Source organism: Aythya ferina, assembly GCF_964211825.1.
Source record: "Aythya ferina genome assembly, chromosome: 1".
Lineage (NCBI taxonomy): Eukaryota > Metazoa > Chordata > Aves > Anseriformes > Anatidae > Aythya > Aythya ferina.
In genome coordinates this window covers 62,341,921-62,358,465 of record NC_140296.1, presented here as the reverse complement: position 1 = coordinate 62,358,465, position 16,545 = coordinate 62,341,921, and positions in this window count along the sequence as shown.

The following is a 16,545-nucleotide window of genomic DNA, read 5'->3' as shown; positions in this document are numbered from 1 at the left end:
CTTCCTTCCTTCCTTCCTTCCTTCCTTCCTTCCTTCCTTCCTTCCTTCCTTCCTATTTTCTTTTTTTTTCTCTCTCTCTTTCTCTCTTGCTTTCTCTCTTTCTTTATTCTCTTTTTGTCTCTTTCTTGCTTTTTTGTCTCTCTTTGTCTTCCTCCACTTCTCTCTTTCTTTTTCTGTCTTTTACTGTCTCCATCTCTGTCTCTGTCTTTCTGTCTTCCTTTCTCTCTTTCTCCTATTCTCTCTTTCTCCAGAACTGACAAGCAAGCCCAATCTGTAGCATGTTAATTGTCATGCGGGCACTGCAATCTCTTCCCTGTTTTTCCTCCCTGTCCCTGCCATAGCTTGGTACTCCCGGCAGCCTGGTGCTACATGAACAGCTTGGCCTATGGGGACCTTTCTGTCTGGGACAGTACCATTCTGTCCAGACAGGGAGAGACAGGGGTTTTTGTTCTCTAGAAAAAAAAAAAAAGAAAAAAAAAGGAAAAAAAAAAGACCTTAATGCAGCCCTTCACTTAGGATTCCAGCTCAGGAATTCTAATTCAAGCTGCATGCTGGAAAGGGGCTTGAGGCAGCAATTATTCCAGACGTAAATCATCATTCAATAGCTTCATGTTCACACATGAGTTCTGTACATTTTTTTTTCTTTTTTTTTTTTTTTTTTCTTCCATATAGTGCACTGTACTGCTTGCTTGCAAATAATAATCTAACACCACGGTTGTGAGGAGAGAACAGAATAAAATACTTTGCTTAAAAATAATTGATTTGAGAAACAGCTTTTAGGAATTATGAACAGCACAGCTGTTGGTAATAGTAATTATTCATATATTGAATTAATTCATATGTGTTTTACCTCTATAGAAGTACATTTTATTCGTCCGCTGTTTCTTTTCTCCAGGAACATTCCCATCAGCAATTTTACAGCTATTATGACCATTTCCACTAGAATAGTTTTGTTTTATAGGAAGCTTGTTTGTTAAAACAAATTGTCAAAGTATGTACCCTAATTTCTGGAAAGCAAGACCCAGAGGTGGGTTAGAAATTTGTGGTTTGCCCAAGAAGAGGTTAACACAGAACTTGCCTTAAAATCTCTGCTTTTTTTGCAAGGCTGGATCCAGATGTCCTAGCTCAGCATCTTTATTATTATTATTTCTTAAGCACCTATACTTTATTCTGTCTATATAAAATGGACTCTAAGAGCTTTATCACCTGGATATTTTGCTTAATCAAAATGTTAAAGTTGCAGGTTTTTGTAACCAAGGAGGGTTAATTTCTTGAATTAAAATATTTAATCTCCATAATTATCATACATATATCCTTGACGTATTGCATGGTCTTCATTTGCCTATAATCAAATATCCATAAAACTAAAAATAAATCCTGTGCTAAGCATTTCTGCCAACCACATTTCACAGATTAAAATCCAAAAAGCAGATAATTCTTGTGTTACTACTTATTAAACTGAAAAAGATCACTGCACATTGAAGAGTCCACTGGTGTGTATGTATATATATATGTATATATATGATAAAAGAAGTAACAGGTTTCTCTGAATAGCAATGCAATGCACCACACATCTGAGAGAAAACTGTGGCTGATAAACATAGTTAGCTCACTATAAAAACATAGTCAGGAAGGCAAACATATTTTTCATCCTCATGCAGAGGATGAGTTTAGTTAAATTGGGCTAGGCATTTTTGGAGCAGGAGGTGATTGTCCCGTATCTCATGGCCCTTCTTCCCTCTCCTAGCAGAGGGAAGTAGTGGAGCTGCCCTGCAGCCCATTCCCACCTGTCCCTTCTATCTAAGGCTGCACCCAGCTCTCTGTTTAAGTGCTGCCTTTTCAAACACCCTCTGCTTCTCTAGTGGCTGGCCAACACATTTTATTAGAGCTAAGACTACTCATGGAAGCTGCAAAAATACCAACTCTTTACCTGATGGTCCAGCCAGCACTGGAGTTCAGTGAAGGCAGTGTATAAAATCTGTGAGAATCTTGGCCTTAAATGACATGCTAGAGGTCACAGAGACAGTCTGTGACAGAATAACAAGGGACATATAGATCTTCAGAGGTGTATGACATCTTAATTATGGGGCAGCCCTCCTTTCCACAGGGACAATGAGTTTATTTTACCCAAAACGTTTAGCACCAAGAATAATTGTCTGCAGTGGTGCCTCATTGCAGCCTGTCCTTTCTTCACTCTTTGTCACTGTAGATGCTGTTCTGCCTTTGACTTGTTTTAACAACTTGTATTCAGGAAAGTGATTGTTGCTGTCCTTGACTGCCTCGCTGCACTGACTGCTGGCTCCATGCACACTCAAGTATGGTCTTCAATAAACTGTGTCACGCACCACTGCCAGCTGTGAGGTGAAATTCTCACCCACACCGTGCCCCACAAATCTATTAATGAGATTACCAGTAAACTGAGTGTCTCTTTTAATTTTTTTTTTTTTTTTTTTTTTTTTTCATGTTCAATGAGAGAGATGTGTTGTGCAGAGAGTAAATGTGTTGTGCAGAGAGTAAAATGCAGGACAGACAGGCAGCATGTAGTCCAGCAGTTCCTCATGGGAAGAGAGTGGAAAAGTGAAACAGTTTAGAAAATCAAGCATGTGCACTACTACATACACAAATGATATTTCATAAATAAAGTTGGGAATATCGTCAGATAAATGTACTGTCCCCTCTAGTAAATCTGTTAGTGATTCTTGTAACTTCTAGGTTCCATGAGGGATGCCGACCATGATCCCCATAGTCACAAAGGAAAAAAAAATGAATCAGCTGAGTTAGGAAGAGTTCTTTGGCTGACTTACATCACAGAACCACATAATGGTTGAGGCTGTAAGGTACCTCTGGAGGGCATCTGGTCCAAACCCTGCTTAAGCAGGACCACCCAAGAGCAGGTTTCCCAGGACCATGTTCAGGTGACATTTGAAGATTTCCAAGGAGGGAAACCCCACAGCCTCTCTGGACAACACTCATAACCTCTCTGGGCAACCTGTTTGTGTGCTCAGTCACCCCCCACAGTAACAAAGTGTTTCCTGATATTCAAATGGAATTTCTTGTGTTTTATCTTGTGCCCATTAACACTTGTCCTGTCACTGGACACCACTGAAGAGAGCCTGGCTCCATCCTCTTTGCACTCTTCCTTCAGGTATTTATTGATAAGATTTACTGATATTTATCAGTAATTTTTACTGATTTTACTGGTATTTATCATTTATTTATTATATTTACTGATGAGATTCTCCCTGAGTCTTCTCCTCCAGGCTAAACAGTCCCAGCTGTCTCAGCCTTTCCTTATAGGAGAGTCACTCCCGTCCCTTCATCATCTTTATGGCCCCTTGGACTCTCTCCAGTAGCTCCACACACTTTGTTTGCCTAGTGTATAGAAAAGGAGGGTAAGAGGCAACCTCATTGCTCTCTCCAATTTCCTGAGGAGGAAAGGGGGTGCCACTCTCTTCTCCCTGGTAACTGATGACAGGGTGTACAGGAATGGCATAAAGCTGTGTCAGGGGTGGTTCAGACTAGATATTAGGAGAAATTTCTTTACTGTGAGGGTAGTCAAACACTGGAACAGGCTTCCTAGAGAGGTGGTTTATGCCTCATGCCTGTTAATATTCAAGAGGCATTTGGAAAATGCCCTTAATAATATGCTTTAATTTTTGGTTAGCCCTGAAGTAGTCAGGCAATTGCATATGATGATATTTGAAGCTCCCTTCCAACTGACCCAGTATTCCAGGTGTGGCTTCACCAGTGCTGAATAGAGGGGAAAGATCACTCTCTTTGACCTACTGGCAACAAACCTCCTAATGTAGCCCAGGAGGTTGTTGACCTTCTGTACAGCAAGAGCACATTGTTGGCTCATGTTCCCCTTGGTGTCTGCAAGGATGAATACACAGGCCTTTTTCTGGAAAGCTGCTTTCCAGCTGGGTGGCCCCCACCATGTCCTGGTGCCTGGAGTTAATTCTCCCCAAGTGCAGGACTTCGTACTTCTGTAACTTCATGATGTTCCTGTCAGCCCATTTCTCCAGCCTGTTGAGGTTCCTCTGGATGAAGAATAATCCTCTGGTGAATCAACCACTCCCCCCAGCTTTGTGTCATCAGGGAATTTTCTGAGGGTTCATGGCCCCACCATCAAGATCATTAATGAAGATGTTAAACAGGACTAGACCCACTATCAGCCCCTGGAGTACTCCGCTCCTTACAGGCTTCCAAACATTACTGTTGTGATTGCACTTTTGACTCCTGACCAATATATTGTGCAACAGTTATGCACATTCCTATGTGAACAGAGTCTACCTGAGTTTTGATGTACTCTTTGCACACCACAGCAGTGTATAAACAGTTGTGAGGATGCAGTGCAACGTGGGCCTAAAGAATACTACACTCCAAATCCCTCCTCCGATTCCCTTATTTCCCTCTCCACAACAATCTCAGGCACCCTCACTTTATATTGGAATTGGTTGGAGTGAATTCCAGCTGTCTGCTTTCCTTTTGTGCCTCTGGCACTGTAAAACCTCCCCGTTCCTTTTCTTTCTGTAATAGGAAGGTCTTTCACCTGACCCTGCAAAGCATCTAGTTCTTTTCCTGCCATTTCTGACCCTATCCTCTTCTTGCTGGAGAAAACAGCACAAAGCTAATTCAAAAAGCTTGTTGGTAAGCAAGGTCCCATAAAACTTTGCAAGTAGTTGAAAGGAAATTGCAGTCTTTGAGGAAATGGCCTGGATGCTGGTTTATTCTCTTTTGACTTTTACTTCAGGAAAAATGCACCAATGAGGAAGATGGTAACAATAATAGCATAACAAGAACTAGAATAACCTTCCTTTTACCTGTAAGAGAGTATTTGCATATTCTCAAATTACTATCTTTAATTCTTCCTCCAGTTGATCTTACTATTTTTTGTGTTGTTCATGATTGTAGTAATGTTCTGCTGGTACAAATGTAAAGTTGCTTTTCAGAAATAGCCAGAAAGGGCAACAAATTTCATGGCCAACTTTACAAACTTCTTTCTCTCTAAACAGCCAAAGTACACATTTTCCCATGAAAGCTCCTAGACATCCTAAACGAGGAAAATTCAGAGTGCTATTTTAATTTAATATTAAATAACTGTTCTAGGTCTAATAACTACAAGTTCCTTTCAGGATCCTGCAAATTTGTTTTTCATTTGTCTTTTGATTGGAAAAATAAATAACTGTGATCTGTGGGAGTTCCAAGTAATTCTGGGTCATTTGTTTTAAAATCAATGTGTCATGTTTCAATTTTGCTTTAAATTATGGTTTTAAAAACTAAGTTTACACCAGCAGATATTTTAGTACAAGTTTGGTTGAAAACTAGCCTAGAGACATGAATTTTCATATACAACTGCAGTGCAGACCCTGTAACTCTTTTCCATTCTGAAGTCCTATCTTCTGGAGAAGACATACATGTATTCACACCTGTAAGCTTTTTGCTGTCAGATGCAGTACCTCTTCCTAACATCAATTGAAAGTAACCAGTAACACAAGAGGTTACTTACTAGTCTTACCACATTCTGCAAAGTATTGCCTGATGGCTATGGGCCAGTTTCAGTGCAACATCTGCAGATGTTTCTTCACCCCTGTAACATGCTCACCTAATCCTGCTACATGGCAGTCTGAAGAATCTTAAAACTTGAGTTTTATTTGGCTACCATTTACTACATTTCTCCATCTACCAGAGTCACATAGTGCCACAACAGTGTTTTCTTTCATCAGATAAAAATGCCTGCTACATGCCTATTTCCAGCTGCAATTAGCAACTCTTTAACAACAAATTATGGAATACATATTAAGAGTTCAAACAGCATTCATATCCCATGCTCACAAAAAAAAAAAAAAAAATAATAATAATAATAATAATAATTCTATTTATTTCTGTGAAATAAACTCTAAACTCCAGAAGCTAGACATTTCAATCAAACATGTCAAAAAACTTACAATAAATAATCAAGAAAAACAGCAAATTTTAACAAAACATGCAACATTCCTACTATCCAGTAATTCCATAAAGGTGTTGCTATCACACTTATTACTGTAATTTTCTTATTAGAAATTATGATCTAATCTCTACATCTGTGTGCACTTTATATTTTGAAATATTTGGCCAGTTCAATATGGGAAATTATCATTCTTGGCTTTTATTCTGATACAAAGAAAGAGCTTAATAAATCTTACTTATTTTTTTTTCCTGTAGAAAGCAAAATGTTAAATTTAAAGAAGCAATGGACATGATGACTGCTTTAAGACCAGGACAGTTGTCTGTTTTTAATTAGAAAAAGAAATCTCTCTTTTTCCCTACCCCAATGAAATTTGCATATTAAAGCATATTAAATAAGGTTTATATTTATTCTTTATGTCTATGACGTGAGGGAGAGGGCAGTTATTGTTCAGCATTGACATCAGCCTTAAGACTACAGACTACAGTCCTTTACAATAGAATTAGACTTTCGTGTTGCATAATGAGATTCATTATAATTGACATGCATAATTCCAATCATGTTCTGTGTTGATTCAGCCTTTGTTGTCAAGACAGCCTGTTATTACATACTGAACTAACCTTACTCACATAAAAAATTAAAACAAAACATCTTCAAAGGTTGTTGGTTTGGGGTTTTCTTTCTCTTACATGAATGCAAGGTACCCCTTCTCTCACCACCCCCATTTCCCCTGCAGCATTTACTCAGCAAAGCCAGAAAATCCAATGTGTGGTAGCGAATAGTCTTTCCTCAGTGAGAAAAACTATTGTCAAAAGATGATCCCACAGGACAGTTTCATGAATGTTCTCTCTACATTACAGTGTAGGAAACAACACCATAATAAATATATAAATTAATAAAGGCAGAAACGGGTTTCCAGTATTCCCAGAGTTGAGAAGCATGGCAATTAGTTAAGACTATCAAGGCTGTTAATGTTCATAAAGAGCCAATCAAGGTCACTCAGGGGTACTAATTCACTGAAATATGGTAAAATCAGAAGACTTGACCTTTTCAGCTTCTCTGTTTTTGTTTTGTTTTGCTTTGTTTTGTTTTTGTTTGTTTGTTTGTTTTTGTTTTTGTTTTTGTTTTGGAGGAGAAATAATGAAAAATTGGCCACAAAATAAGACAAATTTTTGCTACTCACTTATTTGAAATTATATTGGTGCAAAATGATATTTTGCACTAGTTTGTCTTGGACAGTTTCTCACAAGTAAAACTGACAACAATTGATACTAAATGTACAAAGGGAACTGAAATGCCCAAATGGACATTTCACAGGATCACAGCATCACAGAATGGCTGAGTTCAGAAGGCACCCCTGGAGGTCACCTGCAACAAACCCCTACTCCAGCAGGGCCACCCAAAGCAGGCTGCCCAGGACCGTTTCCAGGTGGCTTTTGAAGATCTCCAAGGAGGAGATCCCACACCCGCTCTGGGCAACCTGTGTCCGCACTCAGTCACTCACACAATAACAAAGTGTTTCCTAGGGAACCCCTGTTCAGAGGCAACCTCCCATATTTAAGTTTGTCCCCATTGCCTCTTGTCCTATCCCATACTTCAGTGCCCACCAGAGCTCATTCAAAACAAAACAAATTCATCTGATCCTTAAAACCAATGGAGAGGCTCATTTAGCCAGAGACATCTATGGTGGAGCCATTAACATCTGAGCTAGTCAACACCCTTTATAGTTAAAAGACAAAAATATGTATCCTTGTTTTTAAAAATGACATCTAAAGTCAGGTCAGTCACATCCTCAAAACACCCACTAGTTCTACTGACTTTCAGAGAAGTCTTAGCTGACTTCTTGTAGCCATAGGTGTATATATGGGAGCACTGTCTGGTATTCTTTCAAGGCTACATGTACTTTGGCAAGGTCATGGGGATAAGTGAAAAAGCAGGAGTGTTCAAATATTACCAAACACACAAGCAACCTCATTTTGTGTCCTATTTGGCAGGACTCACAAATTAGATGTTCCTTATTTAACCCATATGTAGACAAGTACTGTATATGCAGACTATTCTGGTCATAGCAGAGCACACACCTTGGAATTACAGTCTGTCTCAGAAGCATAAACACCCACTTAATTATCACTGTGCCTGTCACTTAGGAGACACTAACAAAGGGAAATCAGACTGGAAGCAGAAGGGTCATATACCAGTTCTTACTTTCCCCACAAAACTGTTGAGACAATTTTTATTTATTTATTTATTTATTTATGAGCTACAGATGAAAATTGGCTTGAAGGGAAATGCCAGAGTCATACAAAGTTCAATCAACAGCTCTGGCAGAGCTGGAGAAGCACACCAGAGAGATTTCAACAAGATCCATGTAGCCCATTACTATGAAATGAAAATGTAATTGCCAGTAACACATTTAATCTGTTTGCCAGTTAGGCAAATTATACCCACCATCACCCACCCCCTTGCTGTGGGTGTGCTACCAAGAAAGAGCATCCTGGTCTAAGGGAATGGTTGTGAGGAGGCAGATCTGGAGCAGGGTTTTCAGCTCAAGGCCTGAATGAGACTCAGGCCTGGAGAGGAGGAAGAGAAGGACAAAGTGAAGGCAGGCAGGAGTTGGCTGGTACTTGTTAGAGTCAAGTCTTCATAAACCTCTCAGATAGGGCAGAGGATGTTACTTGATAGTGGCCAATTCAACTTAACTAGGGCAGGCAGCCTCCTACACAGCTCTGGCACTTCCTGAAGTGACTTTTTAAGAGAAATCATGTTTGCAAGGGGTGGCAAGTCTTTGAGGGATAAATTTAAATGGAAAGTCCTAGCCCAGAAAAACGTCATTACTCCTCACATGTTGATGATCCTGACTGAATGGTCTGAATGTCCAGTTTATCCAGGGAAATTGGAGGAAAATTCAAAACTAACACCCCAAAAAATAAAGCCTGAAGACAGGCTGATGGCCAAGACTATAAAGAAGAGTTTGTTCTTGCCGGCTAACTCCCAAGGTACAATTTGCCTTCTTATTTTCCTCATGTTTTATATAAAAAGGGGTCACTTGGGGGATGCTGTGTCTTTCTGCTATGGCTTTGCTCCTGCTCCATAGTCTTGGCTTTCATGAGAGAAGCTGCTTGGTGAGCTCTTGGATTGCGGTATACCAGCACCAGTACTGGGGTCCTGCTGTTGGTTGAAAATTTTTATGGGCACTTTTGTCAGGGTTGGGACATTTGTAATTCATACTCACTCATGAATTTTGATTCTTGTGAAATTATGGTGTGGCTTTCATTCAGTCAAGAAGCTGAATGAAAGGGAACAGGACAGGCAGACAGGATTTATAGGACTCACACCCTTCTGAAGTACCAGTGAGGAGACTGTATACAATGGTGCTGATATGTGGCAACTATTTCCCTGCCTTGGGCTGGGATTTAATACAGATTCAGACATCCAGGCTATCTGAGTGCCCTCTATAGTCCATGGAGATTCAAAGCTTGATTTAGTTGCCCTTTGTAATTCGTAAAGTATTTGAGCCATCTCTGTGGTATGATAAGGACCAACTGCATGGTCTTCTGAAGTGGCAGCTGGGGTCTAGGAGAAATAAATTAGGGCATCTCATGTGGCACTAGATGACTATATTTAGACAGGTGACTACCACTTCAGATTGTCATTGACTGTAGCGTGAGACAGAGGCTGATGGACCAGCACACAACATATGTTGCAACCTCCTGAATGCAGGTATCTGAAATGAAACTGAATTCATGTTTAGGACATCTCTCTTCAAACTGTCTCTTTGTTTTCTGAGACTTCTAGAAACACATTTATCTTTGAGAGCTTCATTTTTGTGCCAAATCTGATAGAAATCGGCCAACGAGTCTTAAAATTAATACAGACAGGATAGGGCATTTCCTAGGTTTTACAGTAACTCCCAACAGAGAGCACGCAGAGAATTATCAACTAGTTTTTAATCATTCTACAAAATCCAAGATGTCTTCTCCCTTTCTGACTACGCTCAAGATGTCTGGAAAGAGATGTAACTGATGACCATCTCTATCTGAGTAATGTACAGGTAACAATTACTTTCTCAAGGACACAGCTACTATTGCCACAAAGATGTCTGCAAGCCTGGAAAAGTAAATAACAGGCTAAGTAATACTAATAATAAACAGTCTGTATGTTCATAGTCAACACCGAAAAAAGGAAAAAATATTTTCATGAGCCTGACAAGACACTGACAATAAAGCAGTTATTAGAGCTCTAGAAATGCTGAAATGTTGCTGCAGGTAAACAAGGAGCTCCTCCTATTTTTGTGTGACAGAAGATTTCCTCATTAGTACAGAAGGTAGTCCAGGTAGTCATTTTTATTCATAAGCAGTAACACTCACTTCTGCCCCAGATTGGATTAAACTTCTTGGCTAACATTTAAAATGCATCATAATGTTTCCCCTAAAGCTTTCTTGTAGATACATGTCTGCGGAAATTGGAGACACATAAGTAAAATTTTTCATTGCCACATACCTAAAAAAATAGGAAAACTTTATTTATTTATTTTTTTTTTCAAAATGATTAATCAAAAGATGGTGTATATAAGAAACATTAAATGGAATAAATTTCTGAGATAAGTTAATCTTCAGTAAACTTGTCATACCACAGAAACACCCAGATTTGTAATATGAACTGATACATACTGAAAATCAGTATGCCCCTGAAGCAAAGGGAAATAGTCAAAGGATAATTTTATTTAGAAATAAGCCATAAGAAAATCCACTGTCATTAGACAAGTTTGTTAAGACTAGAGAAATATGCTTAGGAAAAGAAAAAGGGAAAGGCAGAAAGGGGAAAAAAAAAAAGAGAGAGAGAGAGAGAGAGAGATTATGTGCACTCCTTGCTCTGACTAACTGAGGTACTCTGGCACATTAGAATGAATATTATTTCATACCTATTTATAAACCATTATCTTTGCCAACTAATATTACCTAGAGTCTGTATTATCAAACAGCTGTAAGTATTTACATCTGTATCTTTATCTAGTAGATTAACAAATCAAGCTTTTAGACACCTTTGTTTTTTCTAATTTTTTTTTTGTTTCTTCTTCAAATAAAACAATTTTAAACCTCCATGTTAATCTTATAATCACAAATCAAACCCTGTGTTTATATTTTTATGTTTTAATCCAGATCTTGAAATTCACAGTTTGCTTCCTTATTCTAATTAAACCTTCTTAAATGCTAGGGAAGAGTTTGAACTAATGTGAAAAACTGATAGCAGATTAATGGTAGAAAAGTGTGAACAAATGCCTTTGTTGATGAAAGTCATCTTCTTCTGCTATGATATATATCTGTGTGCATATATGTGAGTAGGGTTCTCTACTGATAATGTTCTCTCCTTCACTTACTTCCAAATCAATGGCAATTCTTCCGAGAGACTCTAAGTAAGACTCATTAGCTGAATTATACATATAATCATGCATATGCAATAGGAATTTTTAAATCATTCTCATAAGCTGAATCATTTCCAGTACACTAGTGCAGTCTTATGCTGTGCAGTCACCTGTTGGTGTACTATGAAGGCTATGAGACATGTTGAACTAACAAACAGAGTCCCTTACACATTGAAATATTGGGAAAAAATGTACATTTTCTTGATTTTGCTTTTTATTAAAGAGACATTTTTAGAGTTTGTTTGTTTTTGTTTTGTTTTGTTTTGTTTTGTATTTCCCCACAGCTTACATTAATAAATGAATCCTAAACTGTGTTTTTATTTGAGGATTCTGTTACGCCAGTCTGGAAGTGGAATGAAATCATCCAGTGGGAGTAAAGTGCAGCTATATTCACTTTACGACCTCTATGTACTCTGAGAGGGAAGAGTTCAGCATCTGGTTTTGAATGAACCAACACCTCAGTTCAAGGTGATGGATGTCCTTAAAAGGTGCTAATGGAAACTGAGCCCATATAGTACCTGATAGATTTTGTCTTCCTTTGAATGTGTGCCATCTATGAAGATACAGTATAAGAACCAAAAAGAAAGCATCACCTGACAGAGAACTTCCTGCAAGAGGCAGTATGTATGATTTTAAATCTTCAAATCAAAAATGCCTATCCATGCACACATAAAACTATATATTCACAAAAGAAGTATTATATGTTTCTTTCCTCATGAACAAATGGGTTTTAAGGCCTTAGGATTGTCCTTTCCCTAATGACTCTCTAAAATATGAACAGCATTCATTGCTGCTTGATGATAATAGTGACCTTATAATAGTTTCCATGGAAAGAATTCTGAGATCATAAACAGTGACAAAGTGAGTTTGTTAGTTACCAAACATACACATTCCAAAGGTACATGACATTTAATTCTAACCTATTTTTAGAAATCATAGGAAAATGAAGACAAATTAACTTTTTCCAGCAGAAGCACTTACATTGCATTTCCAAATACAATTACGGAGGAGAACTTCTAATTGACTATTATTAGAAATCAAGTCATTTCTATTACACACTTTAAGCCGTTCTCCAAAACAGGGTGTTTAAAAGGCAGCATTTATGACGGACTCGGTGAACTGACTGTCTGAGTCAGATGACCTAAATTCCTCTAAGCCCCTGTGCCTAATATTTTGTGTTAGATGACACTAGGCTGATACTCATTCAGTACCTTACTTAGGCTTTGTGAACTACACTTCATACTACAGTGCAATGTATCCTCGTATACAGAGGCCAGAAAGCATTGCACTAAGTCTTTGACGTAAATGGATATTTACCGTTTATTGCAGGATCTCTGATTCCTTTATTCTGACCTTGTAGAGAAGTCTGTGCTGCGTTGCAATGAGTACCTGAAGCAAAAGGGACTGTTTCCATTTAGGGTGAAACCTTGGCACAAGTGAGAAGAGTTTTTTCATCCACCTGTCTTTATAGGTAGCAGGAACATATTGTATTCAAGTGTGATTCTCCCCTTGCCCTTTTCAATGGAGTTCTGCAGTTTCTGCAAGAAATCCTCACATCTCTCAAGAACCTGTCAGCAGCATCTGATAAAGGCTGACAGCAACTACTGAGCTGATCCAGTGCTTTGCTTTGGAAATCAAAGCAAACACTTTTTGTACGCAAAGAAACAGTCCTCTGTTTAGTTAAGCTCTTTCTTTACATCCACAGACAAATCTCTCTGACTTTGTTGTTTCTATACGTAGAAATATTGGCATGGGGGAAAAAAGTCCTTTACTGATGGGACCACAGTGTCAAATCCTCTTGTATTAAAAATAAATAAATAAATAAAAATATATGTTTAGCAAAGTTAGGTTATTCTGTTTGGAGACAACTTCTAAAGCTACCTCTGCAGAATAGGTACTTTTTGCCTCTCTGAACAGCCTCTGGGAGTTGGGGATGAAGGTTATCGTTAGGAGAGGTATGTCACGCAAACCTTAGGAAGTACTGAGAAGCTCACAGTTGTCTTCCCTGCTAGATGTGAGGTAATCATTTTCAGCCTGATAGGCTATAGTAAGGCTTGGTAAAGATAAGGGGTACATTTTAGATAATGAAACACTCACAAACCACAGTGTAAAGGGCCGTGTAAGTATCTGGAGAGAGCAAGAACTGTCATGGTAAATAATGTTTGGTGGATAAAAGTCGAAAATAGTTTTGTTGGAGACAAAACTTCGTTGGGCATGAAGTATATAATGTATATACTTTGATAAATATATAATCTGCAACCTCTGTACAGTGCACAAAAGCACTGACAGTCCAGCAAAAGCAACATAAGTTCTGAAACACAAAGAATGAGCTTGACAGGGAACTCATATGCCCTGTGAACTCTGTAATTGTGCACAGCTGAGGAAACTAGCAACATTTATATTATGGTGTAGTGGTAGAAAATCAAGAGCTGCTAAGTAAGGTCATCAGAATGGTATAGGAAAAGAAAGACATAGGGTTCAAATCTCCCCTGAGTGAAAGCCAGAGACCTTCCCTACCACCTTTCCACTGCTTTCACCTGAATATGGGTATGAAAACTCCTCCCATGTCCTCCCAGTGGTGCTTGGGAATACCCTGTGCATTTTCCCTAATGCACCAAGAAAATCCCACCCATGCTACTGAATCCATACACTGTTTTTTTTTTCAGGTTATCCTATTTCAAACAATATTTAGTAGCAGAGACTACAAAGGAAAGCCCTTACGCTCCATTTATGGAAAGACAGGGATAAATTGCTTCCTCCTAAGCTTTGTCAGATAGAGGCTGGTTTATGCAGATGAGTGTTTTGGTATGGTCATATTGGAATAAGGGACAATGTAGACAGATTTCTTTGTGTCTCAGAGGGTATTCAGCTCACTCAAGGACAGCTATTGTAGTGTAACCTGAAATGCTTTATGGTAGGGTGACATGCCATGATTGCAGTGTGAGTAGTTGTTAATATTAATAAATACATTGCGTTTAATTTCCAAAACAGACACTGTAAATCAGCTGTTTGAGTAAACTGCTATGTTTTTCCAAGAGTGAGATTTTTCTCATCTGTGGATGCCTCTTTTACTACAATGATGTTATTGATACATTCAAATTAGTTTAAAGTACACAGTGGAAGAGCTCGTAAATGGAAGGAAAGATTTTTTTTTTTTTTTTTTTTTTTTTTTAAGCAGTAGAAGCCATGCAATGTTTGTCTGTTAGCTTGTTTTATAAATAGTGCAGTAAACCCTGATGTTCACTCTTCTCTGAAACATCTATAATTAAAGGGTGATGGGCCAGATCGTGAATGCCTTATTCAAAGTGAGACTGTTCGTGGTACAAAGTACTCTCCAGAGTGAGTAAGTGCATCATAATTTGGGCTGCTGTTGTCAGTGTTTAGTAATAGACTGCTGTATAAATAGGTCCTTGGAAAGTACCAAAGTGTTCAAGCCATTTTAATTGCATTAATATAGCTGACAATAATCCATGGGGAATATTCTGGTGTCTTCTGTTAAATTCTGATTGTATCAAGGTAAAGGCAACTTTTGTAAGGCTGTGTTGGCATTGAGAAACGTCTGTGTTTCTACTCTTTTTTCTACTTTTTTTCTACTCTTTTTTCTACTCTTGTTTCTACAGAAAAGCTCTTTGCATTGCTTGCAAGACTAAGAATCCAGTCTTAATTTATTGGCGCCCATCTGATAAAGATGAAAGACAGTGACTTTTAGATACTCTTGTTGCTACTGGGCTTCTTTGTCATATTTATGATTACTAGGCATCAAATTTTCAAGTTATTTATATTCCTAAGGTTGTAGAGAGTTGCATTACAATATTTCCAAGACACTTTTTTTTTTTCCTATTGAATCTGATATTTGATTTGCACAGAAACTGAGGATTATCTCTTTCTATATGGATCTCAAGAACTTGACTGTATACAAAGTTCTTAATCTAAAATTGTTCTTCCTTCTAGCTTCATTTCCTTGTAAAATGAAAAAGAATATTAATACTTTATTTGCACATTGTTTTATCTGTAGGTTATAATAATAAATATTTGCAGTCTTTCAAGGTTATTATAATGAATAACAGAACTTCAGAACAAACAGCTTTTCTTTTTAAAAATCCTGATAAGAGTACCATTCATTAGGTACACTCATGCTAACTCTCTGCCTCTGCCTCTATTGCTTTTGAATTATGTGCTCTGAAGCCTTCTTTGGCTGCAGATTTCTATGACCCATTGGTATCTTTGGCACATGTTCTGGTACTCTTTTTTCTTTTTTTTTTTTTAGCCTTTCACATAAATGGGATGCCACAACGCAGTTGCCCTACATCATCACAATAGTTTCGAGCGGCTGATTTACAAGTAGCTTAAGACGTCCCATCCCCATACCTGTAAGGTCAAGGATCATGTGGCAGCAGATTCAGACAGTTGTTAGACATGCAGAGATCCCAAAATCTATCAGTCCTTAATCAAGATATTACAAGAAATAAGTTGATTTAAACAATGCGGTAAAATATATGCATGTAGCCTTATTCCAGTTTCATCAGAATTCTTAAAAATAATTTAAGCAAATTCTGCTCTCAGTCAGAAATTTATAATCCCTCTTTTTGTGACTCCTTTCTTTAATTATGGTGTGTATCTGCCTCCACTTTGCAATGTTTTCTACCTCCTAAGCTGATGTAAAAAGTATCCCTTTTTTTTACATCCCTGTAAAAACATACCCTTTCTATTTTTATTAATCTTTTCTTCATTTATTTATCCCTGATCTCTCTTGCTGTCAGCCTACCACAGACATATTTCATATGTCGCAGTGCTAGTGTCTTCAATGTTTGTTCTTCTGACTGGACTGCCCATGTCACTAATTTAAAGAGCTCTAGTCTGTAGACCCATGGGTAACTGAAATGGACAGTCTCATTCTCCTAACACTTAGGGTTATCCTGTCCAGAGAGAATGATCACATCTTCAATGCATGGCTTATCCCTTGTTTTTCTCTTGACCCTATCTTGCCCTCAGGATACAATTATTATTCTTAATTGTTAAGGATGAGGAGGTTCTGTTAAAATTCAGTATAAAATTCTATACTATAGACCACAGCGTTTTTATAGGATGCAAACCAAGGATATGTGCTCCAGCTTTGGGATGCATGACATCACATGGGAAGATACAAGGTCCAACAGTACTGGTACATGACATCAGG